The 20,930-nt window shown below is 42.5% G+C and overlaps 1 long non-coding RNA gene across 1 annotated transcript in view; it reads right to left on the bottom strand.

Moving 5' to 3' along the window:
* LOC120516885 overlaps window positions 1–19,471 on the bottom strand; it is a 60,552-nt gene extending 41,081 nt beyond the window's left edge. Inside the window, exon 1 of the long non-coding RNA XR_005630936.1 lies at window positions 19,329–19,471. This is a non-coding gene — a long non-coding RNA (uncharacterized LOC120516885). The remainder of the gene's footprint in view (window positions 1–19,328) is intronic.
* Between the last annotated feature and the right edge of the window lie 1,459 nt (window positions 19,472–20,930).

Here is a 20,930-nt window from a genome sequence, read left to right as displayed (position 1 = left end):
ATTTCAAAATCACCCTTCAAAAAAGTTTCTGTCTGTCTTAAAACAAACAATCTCTGCGACTTCAGCTACGGATTAGTTTGCTGTTTCAATTTTACCTTGACAGCAGCTTACACCAACTTGTATGTTTTGTATATTTCACTTTTTTCACCTCCGATAGCCGCCACTGACAGCAAACAGACCCCCAGTACAAGTTAATGAAACACCAGCAGACTGCGCATGCAGTGGGCGGTCGCTGTCATTGGATGATTGAGCACCTATAGAAGAGAACAAGCACATCAGCACCTCAGTTCTCCCGATACTTTAACTCGTATAACTTTAAATTGAATAATCTTCCTAACCGTAAAACCGTATACTGCTCAAAATAATTAAACAAACACTTTTTAATCCGAGTATAGCATCAAGTCAATGAAAGTTGTGGGCTATTGATCTGGTCAGTTAAGTAGCAGAGGGGGTCGTTAATCAGTTTCAGCTGTTTTGGTGTTAATGAAATTAATAAGAGGTGCACTAGAGGGGCAACAATGAGATGACCCCCAAAACAGGAATGGTTTAACAGGTGGAGGGAGGCCACTGACAATTTTCCCTCCTCACCTGTTTCTTCACTAGTTTTGCATTTGGCTATGGTCAGTGTCACTACTGGTAGTGATACCTGGACCCTACAGAGGTGGCACAGGTGGTCCAGCTTCTCCAGAATGGCACATCAATACATACAATTGCCAGAAGGTGTGTTGTGTCTCCCAGCACAGTCTCAAGGGCATGAAGGAGATTCCAGGAGACAGGCAGTTACTCTAGGAGAGCTGAACAGGGCCATAGAAGGTCCTTAACCCATCAGTAGGACTGACCGGTATCTGCTCCTTTGGGCAAGGAGGAACAAGATAAGCACTGCCAGAGGCCTACAAAATGACCTCCAGTATGCCACTGGTGTGAATGTCTCTAACCAAACAATCAGAAACAGACTTCATGAAGGTGGCCTGAGGGCCTGACGTCCTCTAGTGGGCCCTGTGCTCGCTGCCCGCTTGGCACTGTGGAGCTCGATTGGCATTTGCCATAGAATACCAGAATTGACAGGTCCACCACCGGCGCCCTGTGCTTTTCAAGGATGAGAGCAGTTCACCCTGAGCACATGTGACAGATGTGAAAGGGTCTGGAGAAACCGTGGAGAAGGTTATGTTGTCTGTGACATCGTTCAGCATGACCGGTTTGGTGGTGGGTCAGTGATGTTCTGGGGAGGCATATCCATGGAGGGACACACAGACCTCTACAGACTAGACAACGGCACCTTGACTGTCATTAGGTATTGGGATGACATCCTTGGACTTGTCAGACCCTATGCTGGTGCAGTGGGTTCTGGGTCCCTCCTGGTGCACGACAATGCCCAGCCTCATGTGGCAAGAGTATGCAGGCAGTTCCTGGAGGATGAAGGGATTGATACCATTGACTGGCCCCCACGCTCACTCGCCTGACCTCAATCCAATAGAACACCTCTGGGTATGACATTATGTTTCAGTCCATCCAACGCTGCCAGGTTGCACCTCAGACTGTCCAGGAGCTCAGTGATGCCCTAGTCCAGATCTGGGAGGAGATCCCCCAGGACACCATCCGTCATCTCATTAGGAGCATGCCCCCCTCCCCCCCCCAAGACGACATTGTCAGGCATGCATACAAGCACTTGGGGGAATACAAACTACTAAGTATAATTTGGAGTTGCTACAATGAAATTTCGGCAAAATAGTCGAGCCTGCCTGCTGCATCATTTTTTCACTTTGATTTTTAGGGTGTCATTGAATTCAGCCCTCTGTAGGTCGATAATTTTCATTTCCATCAAACGATGTGGCATCCTTTTGTTCCTAACACATTACCATACCAGTCCATATCAGTAGAGATACCAGCAGGATTTTTTTCCCATTGAGCTCTGATGTGTTTTCAAAGTGTTCCTTTAATTTTTTGAGCAGCTTATAAAATGCAGGCAAGGAAAACAATACGTTATTTATATATATCAGTAATGGACCCTGTGGTGTGTAAGCAGTTATGCACAGAGTAAATCGACATTTACTCAGTTTTAACTTTACATTAAAAACAACCTCACACCCCCATCATCTCCAGTTTATAATGATTCACTATTTCACTAACACTATGATTTACTAAGGTAACCAGACGTCCCGGAAACAGCAGGGACAGTCCCAATAAATAACGGAAGAACATCAAAATGTCTCGGTTTTAACAGGCTACCCACCTAATATAGTTTTTCAGTGCACTAAACGTCATCACAAAACATTTAAAGCTGTGAGCAAGAAAATCCCTGCTTAATAAGGAAACTGTGTTAAAAATGAACAGCATTGCGAGGAGGACCAAGAGGCAGTACTGCCATTTATTTGTTTCAGCTTCAAGCACTGTGTGTAATCCTATGAGTTGACTTGTGAAATTGTTTTTTCGTGCTCTGATCCCTCTCTGATGGTGTTGAAACAAATGAGGCTTTCTGTGCGGACATACACGCTACACAAGTGTCCAAGCTTGGGACTTTGAAAATCTGATCACTACTCCATACAATTATTCAACTCAAAATTATCTATCGAGCGCATCTTTCTCGTTTAAAATTGTCCAAAATGTTTCCAGTGCAAGATCCAACCTGTGAACGTTGCAATTGAGCTCCGGCCTCACTTTGTACATGTTTTGGGCCTGCACCAAATGAACACAATTTTGAACCAAAATATTTAAATGCCTTTCAGAGAGCTTGGATGACACAATCCCTCCTAACGCATTAATAGCTGTGTGTGGTGGGCTCACAGAGGGGCTTAAAGTGGAGTAGGACAAACAAACTGTAATTGCCTTTACTACACTATTGGCACATACTGTAGACTTATCTCGCTCACCTGGAAGAATCCTAACTCTCCTCTTTTAAGTCAGTGGGTAACTGATGTGATAAACTATTTGACACTGGAAAAAATCAAAACCCTCACTTAGAGGATCTGTACAAAACTTTTTCAAAACCTGGCAGGATCTCATCAATAACATTTTAGAATAAGCATTTAAATTGAGGAAGAGATTCTCTCCCCACTTTTTTTTACTCTATTTATTTTTATTCATTTATTAATGTATCTATTTACTTATTTTTACTAGCTTAAGGTTTTACTCTGCTGGCCTAGCTCTCTTTCTCATGGGTGGAGGTTGATTTGTTTTGAACCAAGTCTTGTAAAACTTGACTTATTTATATGTGGAATGTTGTTGGTTATTAAAATCAATACAATCCAAATATAAAAAAGGTGACTGTGTGAGAATAAGAGTCTCTGTGATGGATAAGAGTCTTCTTCAGGGCTGGTCTTTTGGTCCCCACAACCCTAAAATGGATTGGGAAGGTTCATTGAGGTCTTCACAACTTGCACAGCCCTCAAACATACCTGAATGGTCATTTCTGTAAATGGTTGACTACTGATTTTGCAGTGCTGTTTTAATTTTGGATGCTCCCTCCTTTTTGAGGTCAGCCAGGCTTTTGACCATGATATTTACATTCAGTTCATTTCTGGTTTATCCTTTCACTCTTTTTCAAGGCTTTTTGTGTACACTACAGAGTCTGCTTCAGCAGCGATGCACAAAAAAATCCTGGCTGGAGATCATTTTTAAATACGCGCCAACACAATAGGGCATTCAGCCTGGCAGCCTGACTGTGAACAAAGAGAAAAATCCCAAGGACATGGACAAGAGCCACATGAACATTCCCTGCCAGCCTGAAACTGAGCTGAGCATATGGGGAAGTTTCATTTATGACCCCCTTATCTTACCAAAATATATTTCATCAGTTCCATCTGATTGATCATAAAAAGATGTATAGTGCAGATGATTCATGTAGTTTCACATCCTCCCATCTTCTTATGTAATACGCTACCGTGGCTGTTCGTTTGTCTGTCCAGGATTTTAAATCACATGTAGCTCACAAACCATTTGACCTATTGACCTGAAATTTGGCACACATTGTGATAAAGGCGCTATATAGCGCCCGGCCCAGCACAAACTACGCAGAGGCACGTGTTCACACTCAAGGGTTTTTATTTTTTTGCTCTTCAGCCGTGGGCACACGTCTTCCCTGTGTCCCACCGGCCCAACACAGTCCCAAGCACAAAACCCACACCAAACCAACACTTTCCTGCTCCACCACTCCTCCCAGGCAACCTCGTCCTCTTCCTCCCGATTCTGGCCCTGATTGCTGGGAGGCATTCCCTTTTATACCCCACCCAGAAGTGTTCCAGGTGCCTGACCAGCTGGTCTTAATTGCACCTTCGGGTGGGGCTGATAAACCGTCCAGTGTGGTGGCTGGTTCTCTGCAGCACCCCATAGCGGCCACCCCATCTCCCAACCGGGCTGCTGTGGTGGACTCCATGTCCCATGGAGCCACGGGGGAGATTGAGGAGGGATCCACGGCCAGGGAGACTGCCCCCAAGCGCCCCGGGGAAGGTACTGCAATGTCCATGATGGCTCCCCCGGGACGTATGCAGCAGAGGCGTCCCGGCCGGGCATGGGACCCGGCTGTCCGTCACAACATGTACTACATGACGTCTACATCCACTTTCGGGGTGATGGTTTTTATTATTCTTTTTACTTTTATTTTATTTTATTGTAAAATAAACTCTCAGCAGCGGCCAACAGGACGGGCGTAGGGCACATCTGTGTGGGTGCCGTTCTCATTCCCTATCACCCTTGCCGTCACTTCCCCTACCTCTTCATATCTTAAATCATTCTTGAGGCAGATTGAAGACTTAAGTGCCAGCTTCAGTTTTAAACACGAAAACATGCCGACGAAAGAAGAGAAGAACCGGGCTGCTAGGGTGGAGAAAAGAAAAGCTACTCAGGAAGCAGCAAACGCATCAACCTCTGAGCAAACGAACGCCAAACGTACAGAGAAAGAAAGAGGATGAAAACTAGGAATGCTCAAGTCAAGTGTATTCACTGCACGTTACCGTGCAGTGCGCTGTTACTGTAAATTATATTCCAGTTTATTCCCAGGAACTGAGTCCTAAGCACAGTAAGATGGATGTGCTAGTGGCTGTGCTGTATTTTTAATGGTCTTTTCTTGTGTTTGCTGGAACTAGTTATCATCTATAAAGTCACATTCCAAAAAAAAAAAAGGAGTAAAGCAAGGAAAAAGTCCTAGGTGGTGTATGCCATTTAGAGCAGCGTTTCTCAACCCTTGAAATAATATTCATGTTCTACGGAACTCCAACATAATAATTTTATCATTATTAGTATTTGTTTTATATTGATAAAATTAAAGATCATAATGAAAACATGTATAACAATAATACTACAAGTGCCATACTTAATCATCTATTTGCAATTTTCATATAAACAAATGTATGTGCCAAAGAAATGTTATTCTTGAAACATATATGATTAATAAAATTTTCTTTTCTAGTGTGAAACCTGTGCCGCATCTTCACGGTTAGAAATTTCTGTACCATAAAAAAGGAATGAATAGAAGATGATAAATAAAACATAGACCAATGAAACTATAGCAGCCCGTGTCATTAAATTGCACTAGCTGTTTGAATGAAATGTACATGAAACAGAAATTCAATATCCTCGAACGCTTGTTCGAACCATGAAATTTAAAAACAGCGTGTGCATGACGTGATGTTCATCTAACTGTGTCTGACTTAGTCATCATAACCTCAAAGTAACAAGTTAATAACTTTGCGATAATTAGTGTTAATATTTTAATCATTTTCATACATCAACATAACAATTACTACTGATTACTATAGAATAGCTAGAACAATATCGGAAAAAACTGCGAGAAACCAATGTTGGATAGCACACTTTTGGGGTTATGTTATAAAGAATTTATAAAGTGTGTGACAGATAGGGAGCACTGTCGTCCCCTTGAACCCTCAGACTAGATGCCAGACACCAGATAAAAGTTCAAATTTTGGATTTATTATAAGAATAAAGTGCACAAAGCACCCTCCACTCCACAATACTCATAAACAATACAATTCACAATAACAATGATCCTCCATACCTCCCAGCAGCTCAGTCACCCTTCCTCCCAACTCAGCCCACTGCTGGGATCTCTCACAGTCCTTTTATAGTCCCTGACCCGGAAGTGCTTCTCTCTCTCTGTCTACGTGACTGGCAACACTTCCGGGTTGGATGAAATCTCCTTTTTCTTCAACCGAGAAGTATGTCATTTCTTCTCTCCTCGTGACTGGGACGTACTTCCGGGCTGTACGGAAAATAATCCTTGAGCATCATCCTCTGGTGATGCCTATGGTATCCAGCAGGGCTGTGAGTAAAGACTCCATTATCCATGATTCCCTGCTGGAATTCGGGGCACCTCCATGCTGCAGGGAGGGCTCCATCTGGCGGCCTGGGGGTATTGATGAAGGGCCGGCCATATACCAGAGGTGTCACACACATTGAGTAGGAGGCAGCTAAAGGGCTTGAGTAATTGTAATTCTACATCAGACCAGGGGATGGCAAGGTGCGCTGACTCCCCCTCTCAGTTCTCTGCAGACCTTTCTTGGGAAATCCCACCGGGTTCTGGCGCCTTTGAAAGACGTCACTTCTGGTTCCGGTGCTTATGATGATGTCATTTCCGGTCCCGAAGACATCACTTCCTCCTCATCTTTTCTCGTAATGATCAGTTCTGTTTTGGACTCAGTATTGAAAACAACTCTAGAAACTTTTGCAGCCAGGGCATATTACACGGGAGGCTTCCCCAAACCTTTTATGTCTATTGGTCATTCTTATGACAAATGTTAAGTTTCGTATGTGCTCCGGCAGCACCACCTTGCAATTTGGTGCATGAAAATCATGTTCGATCGCCTGCTTGAGCACTTTTGAAACGCATGCTTATCAGCCTGAACTGTATTTTAAGTTCGAATACACCAACTGTTGTTCGAGTGATTTAAAAACACAACCTAAATAAAAGCAAACAAAAGAAATACATCGGAAAACAGGGAGAGAGGAAAAACATGCAAACTTTACATATTAATGAGTGAATACTTACCTGCATGCTAGAAAACACATAGAATTGATAAGAGACTGACTGAACTTCTCACGTTTTTTGCTTGCACCAGCTTGCACATTGATGGATTAAAGGCCAGAGGTCCACATGACCGTCATCATCAAATTCTTCCATGAGAACCCTGAATACCAAGAGGACTGATTGTGAGGTCATTATGTTAGGTAGAATGCCTTAGAGGGGAGTCAGGGGGTCTCGTGGCCTGGAACCCCTGCAGATTTTTTTTTTTTTCTCCAGCCGTCTGGAGTTTTTTTGTTTTTTCTGTCCTCCTTGACCATCGGACCTTACTTTTATTCTCTGTTAATTAGTGTTCCCTAATTCTGTTTTCTTATTTATTTTGCCTTTTCTCTCTTTCTTCATTATGTTACGCACTTTAAGCAACATCATTTGTATGAAAATGTGCTACATAAATACATGTTGTTGTTGCACTAACCAGCACCACTTAATTAATTAGCGACACAAACGCTAGTTGCTGTATGATAAGTGAAGCACTGCCGCATATCCAAGTGGCTGTTAAAACAACTAATCCATCCATCCATTTTCTAACCTGCTGAATCCGAATACAGGGTCACGGGGTTCTGCTGGAGCCAATCCCAGCCAACACAGGGCACAAGGCAGGAACCAATCCTGGGCAGGGTGCCAACCCACCGCAGGACACACACAAACACACCCACACACCAAGCACACACACCAGGGCCAATTTAGAATCGCCATAAAACAACTAATGCAAGCTCAAATTTATTTCTTTTAGAGAAGGTTTATAATTTTTTCCACTGTTCAACTTTATTTATTTGCCACTGCTACTCATTACCATTTCTCACTGAACCCCTTAGCGATGTCTCACAGAACCCTAAGGTTCCACAGCACACTTGTTGAGAAAAGCTGATTCAGAGTCACAAAATAAAGTTTCAGAACTTTACATAAGGCAGACATGATACAGACAGAGAAGACGTGCAAATGGAACGTGGGACCCTGGAGTTGTGAGGCATCAACACCACTATAAACCAGATGCTTGGAAATCCATTTTATAGTGTGTTAAAATTGTAAAAAACCCATTATGAGATTTATCGGGATGTGTTTCATGTATCAAAGATATGTGTGCTATAAGCTGACCCTCTGCAAAAGACTCATCATCCAGAAATGGTTCCTGTCCTGCTCCTGATGCTGCTGAGACCGGCAAACCATCCAAGTCAGATACTGCATTGGAATAGGTGAGTCCGATGTTGGAGAGATGGATGTACATGTAAGTGTGTGATGGACTGGCACCCCATTTTGGATTGGTTTCTACAAGTCCCTTAGTTGTGCCCCCTTTGCTTCTCTTCATGGTACCAGACACATGTACAGTAGATCATGTTTGGAGCTGTTTTCAGGCTCAACATCAAAGGCCGATTAATACAAAGAAGAGAATCAAAAAGGAACGAGGAAGTCAAATATGTAAAGATGAGGACTGAGATGTGAGAACATTAGAATGGAGGCACATGAAGTACTGCACAACACCTCTGATAAATTGTAGCTTTTTTCTTGTTCTGGCCTTTTCGAGTGCTGCAGGCCCTTACACTGCCGGCTTCTAAATCTGTATGGTCGACAGGAAGGAAATAAAACCATAAACTCTACATGACTTTGTAACTGCTTTCCTGATCTTACCATTAGATGTCACATTCATAGACGTACAAGTGTGTGTTCGGTTACTGGTTAAACCTCAGGCCTACACAGCACTTTGTTGTGGTTTTTCTTGTCGCTAGGCGATTCACAAAAGTTCAGCACATGTGCTTTCTCATCAGGCTGACACACTTTTCACTCACTTTGATCTTCACATTCTCAGAGGGCTCACAGGGATAAAAGCAGCACTCTGAGGCCAAGACCAGGAGGCTGCAGAGGTGAAGGCAGGAGCTTACCCTTCCATGAGATAAGTGAAAGACAAAGGAGATTCTCGGCTGACCTGTGATCCTGTGTGACTTTTGCTTTTCAATGGGGTAAGCTGTTTTATAGATAGATAGATAGATAGATAGATAGATAGATAGATAGATAGATAGATAGATAGATAGATAGATAGATAGATAGATAGATAGATAGATAGATAGATAGATAGATAGATAGATAGATAGATAGATAGATAGATAGATTATGCTTAGCTTGAACTTCGAAAACATGCTCAATAGTACTACTAAATGGGCAGAGCGACATTGATGAATATATGGTACCTATATCACTAATATGCTCGTTTTCCCACTGCAGGAACTTTGTTTTCTGGAACCAATAAGTTCCTGCATGATGTAGGCCCCAGGCCACTTTAGTGTGTTGCATTCCCACCACACAACAGGAACTGTAATATTTACGCAAATCATGTGCTGTTCAAAGAAGAGTGATGTGGTATGAAGTGAGGCACATTTAGGAGTTCATGAGGGGTACCCCACCGCCATTGCTTCTTTGCACTCCGGACTTCATGGGAGAGATTGTTGCTTTGTTGCGGTGCATGGAACGGTGCACTGGGGAGACAGCTATGAAGAGAGATGCAGTTCAAAGTGCAGTGCTCCATCTTCATCGATAACTCTCCTAAGTCCAAACAGCCAGTAGATTTGTAAGATGGCACCAGTGCATGTGGTCAACCAGTCACCACAATTCATTGCCCGAGCTCCACCCATAATAGTAGTGGGTAAAGGAATAGAATATACCTTGGAGTAGGAACTACCTACCGAGAACTACAAATGGCCAAAGTTCTTGCAGTGGGAATGCTAGATAAGTTTCTGAGTTTCTAAAAAGTACCTGAAGAATGTTCCAGCAATGGAAAAGCACCCTTAGAGGCCTTGTTCTTACTTACCTGGTTATGGATGCTGTCTGTGAGCAGAAAAAGTAAAGCAGGGAAAATTGTCAGGTCGGGATCTGTGATCTGTGGGTATCTGGACAGTTTAACACACCAGAATGAAGAAAACCATCTGGTAATGCAGGGTGACATCACATATTATCTGAACAACAGCTTCCAGATCCTGCCCTCTGGGAGATGTGACTCAAAATTCAGAGCAAGCATGTCTTACAACGACAGTAATCAAATTAATCAATAAAATGAAACATAAGTAGTCTGCTGACAACTGGAATGGCTTGAGCACTGGCCAGCTAACACAATATCATGCTTCAGCACATCCTCTGTCTGTTATGTCTAACAATAATAAAAATAATGCATTTTATTTCTATAGTGCCGTTCCTATGCTCAAAGCGTGTGTCTTATCTATTCAGTATTACATTTGATCAAAAGTCTGGGAGGGAGTCCTCATGAAGATTTCTGAAGAGTCGATGGTCCTTATCTATATGCTAAGCAGAGGTGCTGGTACTGCATACTGATGAGTACCCGCTCACTTCAAGCACTCTATCTATCTATCTATCTATCTATCTATCTATCTATCTATCTATCTATCTATCTATTATATAGTGCCTTTCTATCTATCTATCTATCTATCTATCTATCTATCTATCTATCTATCTATCTATCTATCTATCTATCTATCTATCTATCTATCTATCTGTTGTGGCAGACGACCGGGGACCTTGTCCCACCAGGACGCCTGAAGAAGGTAAGGACCAGGAGAGGGGCAATATCTTTCCTGGGGTGCAACAGGGCAGCCCGCCTGGATTACATTATTGCCAGGGGGTGCCTGGACGATCCTGAAGCCCTGGATAGCAGCACTTCTGCTACACCAGAAAGTGCTGCAGGAAGTTCATCAGGGTGCACTTGAAGCACATCTGGGTGCAACATCAAAGGGGCCGCCCACTCCATTTGAGGAGCTGGAGTTGGGTGGAAGAAGACAGAGCCAGTGAGAAAGGAGTGGAGACAGCAGAAGAAAGGAAAGTAAAGGACTGTGAGCATTTTGTGGTGCTTTGTGTATTATATTGTGTGTGTAGGTGCAAAAGGAGAATTTGGACATCTGGCTGTCTCAGTGTCTGTCTGTGTCTAGGCTTCTTTCACATGGCATCCCAGATGGGACGCCATGTAAAAGAAGCCTTGCTACAGACAGACACCAAGGACACACAATGTCCAAAAGCACACAGGTTTATTTTACAGTTCTTTTTCTCGCACAACACCGTGCACCAAAACAGCCACAACGACTCAGTCCTTTACTTTACTTCTAGTTTTACTTTTACTTTCTGCCTCCTCCACTCCTCCAGTCACAAGCTCTGTCCTCTTCCACACGACTCCAGCTCCTTGAATGAGATGACGCGACCCCTTTTATGTTGCACCTGGATGTGCTCCAGGCGCGGCCCGATGAACCTCCTGCAGCACTTCCTGGTGTGGCGGAAATGCTGCATGGGCACCTGAAAGCACTCCAGGTGCATTTGGTTCCTTTTCCGGCAGCCCTTCCTGGTATGACGAAAATACTGCCATCCAGGGCTCTGTGGACTGCCCTGTTACACCCCGGGGAAGATATTGCCCCTCTCCTGGTCCTTCCCAGTGCAGTGCATGTCTTTGACGGTTGTAGTGCCTTAGGTGACCCCTCAGTGATGACAACACGCTGTACTTTAAAACCACTGACTTTGAAACTTGATCTTAGGAAGCAGAATATTGTACAACTAGTCGACGCCCGTAGCATACGGCGGTGTAAGAAAAGGAACAGAAAACGAGGAGAAAGGAATTCAGAAATCAAGAAAAAAGAAATACTTCTTGAAAGACGCAGTTGTGAATAGGTGTTTTTCTGGAGACGACAGATACTGAGTCGAAAGATCTAACCCTAGAAAAAGACACGTACAACTGACAGTGGCTGAAGACTGGTTTCTTGTAGATTAACGTAAATATTTGCAAAAATAATACAAGGCAGGATGTTGGGGTCGTGTTTGAAGTAAATGACAATGGTAGCATTGAGAATTTCGGAAAGAGCTTGAATTTCAGCTTCACCACCATAAGCTCCACATGTTGCCATGTATTGATAGTACTCATGACTCGTTGTGATAACTGGACTTGCGTTGGAAAGATCAACAGGAAGAACATCTCCAAATCTGTCCCAATGTGAGGCAACGAAATCTACTGCCCTATGTCGTAGTGAGAGTGCATTGCCTTCGTCAACCGTTTGTGTCAAGAAATAACCCACTGATAGGAACAGGCAGTTGCCGGATCCCGGAATAGAGATGACGTTGTACAAAAACCCGTCGACACAGAAGATGCTGTCGTTCATTTTATAACAAAGGTTTAGGAAACAACCGTCGCAGTATAACGAAAATAGCAAGGAGCGAAACCAATGCCAATGGTCGAGAGAGTACCTTCCTGTAGCAAGTTACGGAAAAGACTCCCAGGCGCACACATGGCCGAAGTGAAAATTCACGCAGTCAGGATAGATATCGGGCAGTGACGTGACACCAATAGGATCATGAGAGAGGAGCGGGGAATGCGGTAGTCTGAAGGGAGAATAGGAATCAAGAAAAGTGGTGTGGGGGTGTATGGGAGGCCACAGGCAGCGTAAGGAAGGGTTTGGAAGAGGACAAATAGGAATCGTGAAATGCCGTGTGGGCTGCGTGTCGGGGGACCGGTTTTGAAAAGAAATGCAGGATGAACCAGAAGAGAAATATATATATAAGAGATTGTAGAAATGGCTACTCAAAGGAAATGCAGAGAAATGTTTTTTAGGGAGAACTGGAGAATAAACAGGAACACCAAGTCTTCCAGCAGTAAGGAGGCCCAGCAACTGTTTAAATCAACACATACAGGCAAACAGGTGTTGGTCTGAAAACCTATCAAGTTTTTCTCTCCCATTTCCCTGACTGATTTCTTTCGCATAAATAAAACATGTTCAGTATTTATAAGCTTTCTCGTCAGTATGCAAGGTGAGTGGCACAGCTCCCCATCATCAGAAAAGCCTTCGAGCCAATGGCCCCGTATTATGAATGCATATTTATCCCACCAGAAGAAGTGGGCAGCGTCTTGTACAGAAGTAAGTCTGTTTTCTTCTCGGCATGAAAGCCACTGCTGCTGTGAAAGAGTTTCTAGGTCTTTGTGCCTGGTGCAGACAGAGCAAGGAAAATCCCACAGCTGTTATATTCAAGTGATAATACTTCACTTCAGTGTGTCAACAAAGAGACATTTTAGGTTAAAATAGGTCTGAAAACCAGAAGATGAAAAATGGTCTCCGTGACTTAGCCGAATACACAAAAGACGTATTGTGTGTCTGTTTGATGGTCCAGTGAGATCATATAAATCATTTTGCGTCCCCCAACACCGACCTCCCACCACCTCACCCCAGTATCATCATCAATCCACATCTGAAGCCCTCTTGCTTCAGTATAGGACTATAGCAGCAGCACTGGGTGCAAGACAAGAACCAACCCCTGTCAGTGAGCCAGCCCACCTGTAAGGTAAACGGTAACGCTCAGATTCACACTGTTGAGGGGACAGTGATTTATTTATTTATTTATTTGCTGGGGATTCAAAGAACGCACCCATCCTTGGCCCGATCCGCACTCACTCACAGACAGAGACACGAAATCCAAAAAATCAAATAAATGAATGAATGAATAATATATTAAATGGAAAATAAATATAAACAACAAATAATCAGATAACCCTCCCCTTCCACAACGGGGATAACAAATACAGCACACAACAATAAACACCTAACAACAAACAGCCACGACAATGTCCATGAATCAGTCCCAATGCAGTAGTACCGGAAGAAGTGGTATGGAGGAAAAGATGACGATCCCGGGAACAGCTTTCTGTAAATAATGTACTAAACAGTCCTACCTGTAGTCCTGATATGGTGTGGGGTGATGAGATTTGGGGAGCACTCTGTCCGATGAAGCACGATGACTGAATCCAACACTACTCACACGACAGTCCATACATCCTTACAGGTTCACAATCCGGGTATAAATGATATTCCACAGAGACGAGACAAATGGGTGAACAGAAATACAGACAACGGCTTCCTTTGCTGCTCCTTTTTAAGATTCCCACTAGCCTGTCTTGTCCCCAGAAGCCCCTGTGCCCGTATACTAGTGAGTATAACATGACCACAACAATTCTGTCTGTAACTATTTTACTGTATTTAGTAACAATGACAGAATAAAACTTATTTTTCTTTGTCGTTTCTTTTCATCCGACTAATAAAAACAGATAACCAGTATCAGATTTTTGAATATCTGGTGTGATACTAGGGTGTTGTATCATGTTAGCCATTTATGGATGTAGTGAGAAGTCAAGCAAAATGACAACATCTTGCCTGAAGAAGGGGCCTGAGTTGCCTCGAAAGCTTGCATATTGTAATCTTTCTAGTTAGCCAATGAAAGGTGTCATTTTGCTTGAATATGGCACAAGGAGAACATGCAAACACCACACAGACAGCAAGCAGATGTAGAATTTGAATCCTGGATTTGTTAGGCAGCAGCCCTAACCTCCACCCTGCCAACCACCAAGCTATGAGGTTCAAAAGTGACTGTTATGCTCAAGCACGGGGGTCTCCAACACGTCGCTCGTGAGCTACTGGTAGCGCGCAACCCCATTACAAGTATCTCACCTAAGGGTTAATGAATCTTACATAAATTTGAAAACTTGATTAGTCAAATAAGGGGTGGGCGATCTTTCCAAAAACTCATATTACGATCCTTTTAACACAAATCACAATCCACAATCTGAATTGCAGTCTCTCTTTTCAATGTGGCATACACTTAAGAGAATATCCGGACTCAAACTCATCGAGACCTAACTAACACTTTACTTTAAATTTTAAACAAAGTTGAATTCAATTTTTCTCTCGTTCGTTAGCTAAGCGGAGTTAAGGAGCACGCCCCGAAGCTGGCGAGTGAGTGAGGAAGGCCTCTCCCCTTGACCCATTGCATGGATCTCGGATTCGTGCAAATAAATCGGTACCACAAGCGAACTATGATACAAAGCGAAATGAGAAAAGTCGCAAAATCAACTGGAATGTTCAAGCAAATTACAGAAAAAAAAAAAACAATCTAAATTGGTTAAGTAGTTCTCTCATGAAAAAGCGGACAGACAGACAGACACTGAATTTTTATATCTCTTATATATATTTCTCTTCTGGTTCGTCCTGCTTCCTCTTCAAACCCAATCCTGCCCACACGCAGCCCATTTCTCAATTCCTATTCGTCCTCTTCCAAACCCTTCCCCACGCTGCCTGCGGCCTCCCATACAGTCCCATGCCGTTTTTCTTGATTCCTATTCCTCCTTCGGACTAACACGTTCCCTGCTCCTCTCTCATGACCCCATTGGTGTCACGTCACCGCCCGATATCTAGCCTGACCGTGTGACCTTTCACTTCGGCCATGTCTGCGCCTGGGAGTCTTTTCCGTAACCATTGGCATTGGTTTTGCTCCTTGCTATTTTCGTTATACTGCGACGGTTGTTTCCTAAACCTTTGTTATAAAATGAACGACAGCATCTTCTGTGTCGACGGGTTTTTGTACAACGTCATCTCTATTCCGGGATCTGGCAACTGCCTGTTCCTATCAGTGGGTTATTTCTTGACACAAACAGTTGACGAAGGCAATGCACTCTCACTACGACATAGGGCAGTAGATTTCGTTGCATCACATTGGGACAGATTTGGAGATGTTCTTCCTGTTGATCTTTCCAACGCAAGTCGAGTTATCACAACAAGTCATGAGGACTATCAATACATGGCAACATGTGGAGTTTATGGTGGTGAAGCTGAAATTCAAGCTCTTTCCGAAATTCTCAATGCTACCATTGTCATTTACTTCAAACACGGCCCCAACATCCTGCCTTGTATTATTTTTGCAAATATTTGCGTTAATCTACAAGAAACCAGTCTTCACCAGTGCACCATTTTCTGTTCCTATTTTTACACCACTGAATGCTATGGCGGGCATCGGCTATCTAGTATTATATATTAGTAAACCTTCAAAATAATGTGTAGTTAAAGTCTCAACAGCATTATCAGCATTTCTGGAGCCTAGTAGATCCAGATAACTATAAGAATCTGCACCAAGCAGCTCTGAAAATGTCTGCTTTGTTTGGGTCTCCATACCTCTGTGAGTCTGACGTGAATGTCATGAAATCAAAGTTCAGAACAAGACTGACAGACGAACATTTAAATGACTCCATATGACTGAACCTAAGTGGCTGCACTCCACCTACACCTGCCTCTCTTGTTGACCTCATGCAGTGCCAGTCATCTGACTAACTAAAAAACACATCACACCTGCAACTGGACGTGTGAATAAAGTGACACAGTGACATGGAACAAAATGACAAATGAATAAGTCATGTCTGTGTATTTGGAATTGCATTGTTTTTTTGTTTTGTTGTTTTGAGATACGCAAGAAAATGCAGACAGACATACAAAATGCACTTGCAGGTGAACTACATATTTTTTGTGATGTTTTAATGCAAAATGTGAGTTGTGGACACCAACATTTTTTAAATGTTCAGGCAGAACAAGCTTATTCAGTTTGTTTGGGTTGAAATAAGCTATGAGAAGAAACGTTAGAAAACATGAGTAGCTATCTGCCATTTTCATTTTGTAAAAGTAGATCTCAGGGGAAAAAAGGATGAAGATCCCTGCTCTAGAATGTGAAACATTATCTGTGATGTACTGTATGGGTTGTGCTCATGAGTCACTTGGCACAGCTGGTGTTTTATTGTGTGTAAACCCAAATGTTTAAAGTGCATGGACTGGAGGATATTGGGGTGGGTTTTTAGGAAGAAACCCTGTGAGTGTAGCCTTTTCAGTGGTGTATTTCATGACTATTTACTACAAACTTTTGAAGAAGTTGCCCCTAGATGTGTGTTCTCTTTCGCGGATTACGTCTGGCCCCACAAGACTAAATTCAACATAACAATAAAATTTCTTTCATCCCATACAAGGGAAGTGGTGGCCAGAAGGTTAAGGAATGCAGATGAATTTTCATCCTTAGGAAGAAATCGACCTCATGAAAATAGAGCTCTTAAAATGTGCCAGTTTTTTGTGAATCATACAAAGCAGGCAATTAAAGCATTACTATAATACTACAAATATTTGTGTTGCACCAACTGTTGGAATGACAAATGAAATGCATTTTATTACTACACATGTTTGAGATTCTCCATCTGTTGGAATGACAGAGACATGACAACCAGATGGATACACAGACACACAGCCTTTTAATGTGGGTTACTGTAATCTAACGGACTAAAAACAAAAGTCTTAATTAATTTGTCTCTGCATCTTGCAATGTTATAAATGGTAAAACATTTCCAATGTTCCTTAAATGAACAAATGCAGTCTTAGTAATCTGGTTAATGTGTGATTTAGTTTAGGCCAGAGTCAATGATTACACCCAAATTCTTTACTTCCACCTTGACTCTTAATGCCAAGGGGTCAGCTTTATTTCTAAAACCATAAGCATTTCCATTTTTGTCAATACCTAAGATTTCTATTTTTCTTAAATAGGTTTGAGATGCTTATTATTTATTGATTCCGAAATTCAAGTAATACATTGGATCAGAGGGCCCAGAACATCAGGGTCATGAGGCGCTATAGATAAATAAAGCCGTGTGTCATTTGCAGAGCTGTGGCAGTTCACCTTGTGTTTTGAAGTAATTTGGCCTAATGGGCGCATGTAGACTGAAATTAAATGTGGGCCCAGAATAGATTCTTGTGGTACACCATATACAATATCAGGGATCCTTGAACTACAATCACCACAACTAACAAAGAATTGTCTATGTGTTAAAAAGACCAAAACCAATTTAAGACACTGACAAAGAGGACTACCCATTGGCTAAGATGATTTATTAGAATACTGCGGCCTGTGGTGTCACTCAGGTTTAATAGAACAAGAACAGGTACGTGGCCTGTGGCCTGTACGTGTTACCTCTGTCAGCATTAATCCGAAAGTCATTTAATACGTTAACCAGTGCAGTTTCTGTACTGTGATTTTTTCTAAAATCTGATTAAAACATATTTCAGAACAGAATGCTTATTCAGGTAATCATCTATTTACTGAAAAACTGCTTTTCCAAAAAAAAAGGAATGGCCTGTGAAGCCCCACACCCAGTACCGCCGCTCCCTATACGCAGAGTACGCAGTCTGCGTAGGGCACCAACTCCCAGGGGGGCACCATCCCAGCTGCTCAAAAAAATCGTTTTTATATATTAGAATAATAAATTAATATTAATAATATACATATACATCCATCCATTTCCTAACCCGCTGAATCCGAATACAGGGTCATGGGGGTCTGCTGGAGCCAATCCCAGCCAACACAGGGCACAAGGCAGGAACCAATCCTGGGCAGGGTGCCAACCCACCACAGGACACACACAAACACACTAAGCACACACTAGGGCCAATTTAGAATCGCCAAACCACCTAACCTGCATGTCTTTGGATTGTGGGAGGAAACCGGAGTGCCCGGAAGAAACCCACGCAGACACGGGGAGAACATGCAAACTCCACGCAGGGAGGACCTGGGAAGCGAACCCGGGTCACCTAACTGCGAGGCAGCAGCGCTACCCACTGTGCCACCGTGCCGCCCATTATACATATACAAATAAACAAAAATATAAACGTATATATTGCATTTTACGGTGAACGCAGAGTAGGCTAAGCACACGTGATGATGCGTGCGGCGCACCCTCACCTCTGTTACGTCTGCCTATTTGGCCAAAAATGATAATAATTGAACAATATGCCTGGTCCTGGAAAGAGACATCAACAGTCCGGCGCCGAGAAACGAAAAAAAAAAGCCCAAGATGAAGCCCGTGCATCATTTTCAGGTACGTTCATAATCATGTGAAACTTTATTTTATTCTGTCGACGTTAATAATGTGTTTTAATGTCGGTAATAAATATAAATGATACAATTTATTTATGTATTTACTTTTTTTTGAATAAAGTTCCATTTTGGCCCCAATAGTAGGTGTTTTTTATTATTTTATTTTTACTTCCGTAATATTTGGGGGAGGGGGCACAAAAGTACATTTCTGCTTAGGGCACCCATTTGGCCAGCAGCGGCCCTACCCACACCTCAATCTAACAAAACATGGTGGCAGTGGCATGCGGTGAGGTTCATGCCTGGTGAGGCACTGACTCCTTCAGAGTGAGATTTACAAGCATATGAACCCAAAAGAGTCGCTCATTCAGTATTCAGCTGGCATCCAGCATGCACATTGACTACTGGTTATGTTTCATATCTCATCAGCATTCTTTACACACACAGGTAAGGTGCAGATTTGGCTAAGAAAGACAAAAAGATAAGAAAAACAAAACAATATTTTATTTAAGGTCAAAATTTTGTTTTTAAATATTGGATTATTTATTTTTAGTCTGATCTCATTTTTTATAAAATTGAGAACCATTTATGGTCTTACCTTTATTTGTAAATGAAGTCCATGCGCCTATCCTGCTCCATGAAAATCTTTGTCAATTTCTTGTGAAAGTTCTCCTTATTTTCCATTAGTTTTAGCTGCAGTGCACTTGAATTTCTGATATTGCTAACTTATTGGCGCCCAGAGTCTCTGTGTAGAAGAAAAGCAGCAATGAGAACCTATTTGGCTCACATGCGCCCCCTTCAGGGCTACATGGTACTGTCTGCCTCATCTTGTGCCTTTTCACTGCAGTCTGATGTCTGATCAGCAAGACTAAATATGTTGCACACATTTGTTAAAGATATTAGCCAGACTGTAGAAACTCAGGGTGTATAATAAACGTGTCTGCAAACATTATATTGGTGACACTCAGAGAGACAGCAACAGGCTCGCGCCAATTGCATGCATCAGCCCAGTGTGTGAGGGAGAGAGCAGTCCGAGGTGAGAATCGGCTCGTCGTCACCACACCTCGCGTTTCTACCCTGTACTTGAACAGGAAATGCTCCAATTCAGCGATTTTAACTATAAAAATAATCAAAATTAATGTCACTCACATTCATTAAATATATTAGCTAGACTGTGGAAAGTCATGGTGTATAACAAACGTGTGTGCAAACATTTTATTGGCGACATACAGAGAGACAGCACCAGGCATGTGCCAATTGCAGGTATCAACCGTGTGTGATGGAGAGTGCAGTCCGAGGTGAGGTGAGGCTCATCGGTGCCGCACCTCACGTTTCTCCCCTGTATTTAGAATTAGGGTACCATGTTAGCCACAGGAAATGCCCCAATTCAGTGATTTTTACTATAAAAATGATCAAAATTATTGGTATTATACAGAAAACAAATTTATAGCACAGACCAGTGGACACATTTACTTTATGTTATCATTGTTAGTCTTTTTACTTTTCATGATGACAGGTGAGTCTCTGCCTCACTTGCCTCCCCTGACCGCATGAGCCTGCATGGTGGGAATGAGACGATGTCAGCATAAATGTTTGGCTAAAAATGTATTTGAACCTCCTGATGCAGTTTAGTTAGTATAGATCAAAATCCCTGAGGAATTGTTCCATGAATCTGTTTAAATGTTGTTTTTTGTTGAATCCAAAGGGCCTCCTATCTAAATTGAGGTACCTAATAAAATGGTCACTGATAGTATGGGTGAGCAAACAGCGGTTACACCTATGCCACTGAAAAAACTGCGATTAAAATGTTGCTGAATCTTTGTTTTTCATTGAGGACATGTGGAAAGTCTGTACTTCATTGCTTCATCATGGACAAAGAATGTCACTGCTCTGTGTGCTACACTGAATATGACTGACCACACTTAGGACACCATCAGACTAAGACCTAGAAATGCTGTGCAAAAGCAAAGGGGCTTTATGACTAAACTAGGAATGTGAACAATATTTAGATTTATCTATCCATCCATTATCCAACCTGCTATATCCTAACTACAGGGAGCCAATCCCAGCCAACAAAGGGTGCAAGGTTAGGAACAAATCACGGGCAGGGTGCCAGCCAACCGCAGGACACAAACACATACCAAGCACACACTAGGGACAACTTAGGATCGCCAATGCACCTAACCTGCATGTCTTTGGA

This window comes from Polypterus senegalus, chromosome 16 (assembly GCF_016835505.1).
Source record: "Polypterus senegalus isolate Bchr_013 chromosome 16, ASM1683550v1, whole genome shotgun sequence".
Classification (NCBI taxonomy): domain Eukaryota; kingdom Metazoa; phylum Chordata; class Cladistia; order Polypteriformes; family Polypteridae; genus Polypterus; species Polypterus senegalus.
The sequence above is the reverse complement of the archived record's forward strand: the minus strand, read 5'-3'. Positions and strand labels throughout refer to the sequence as shown.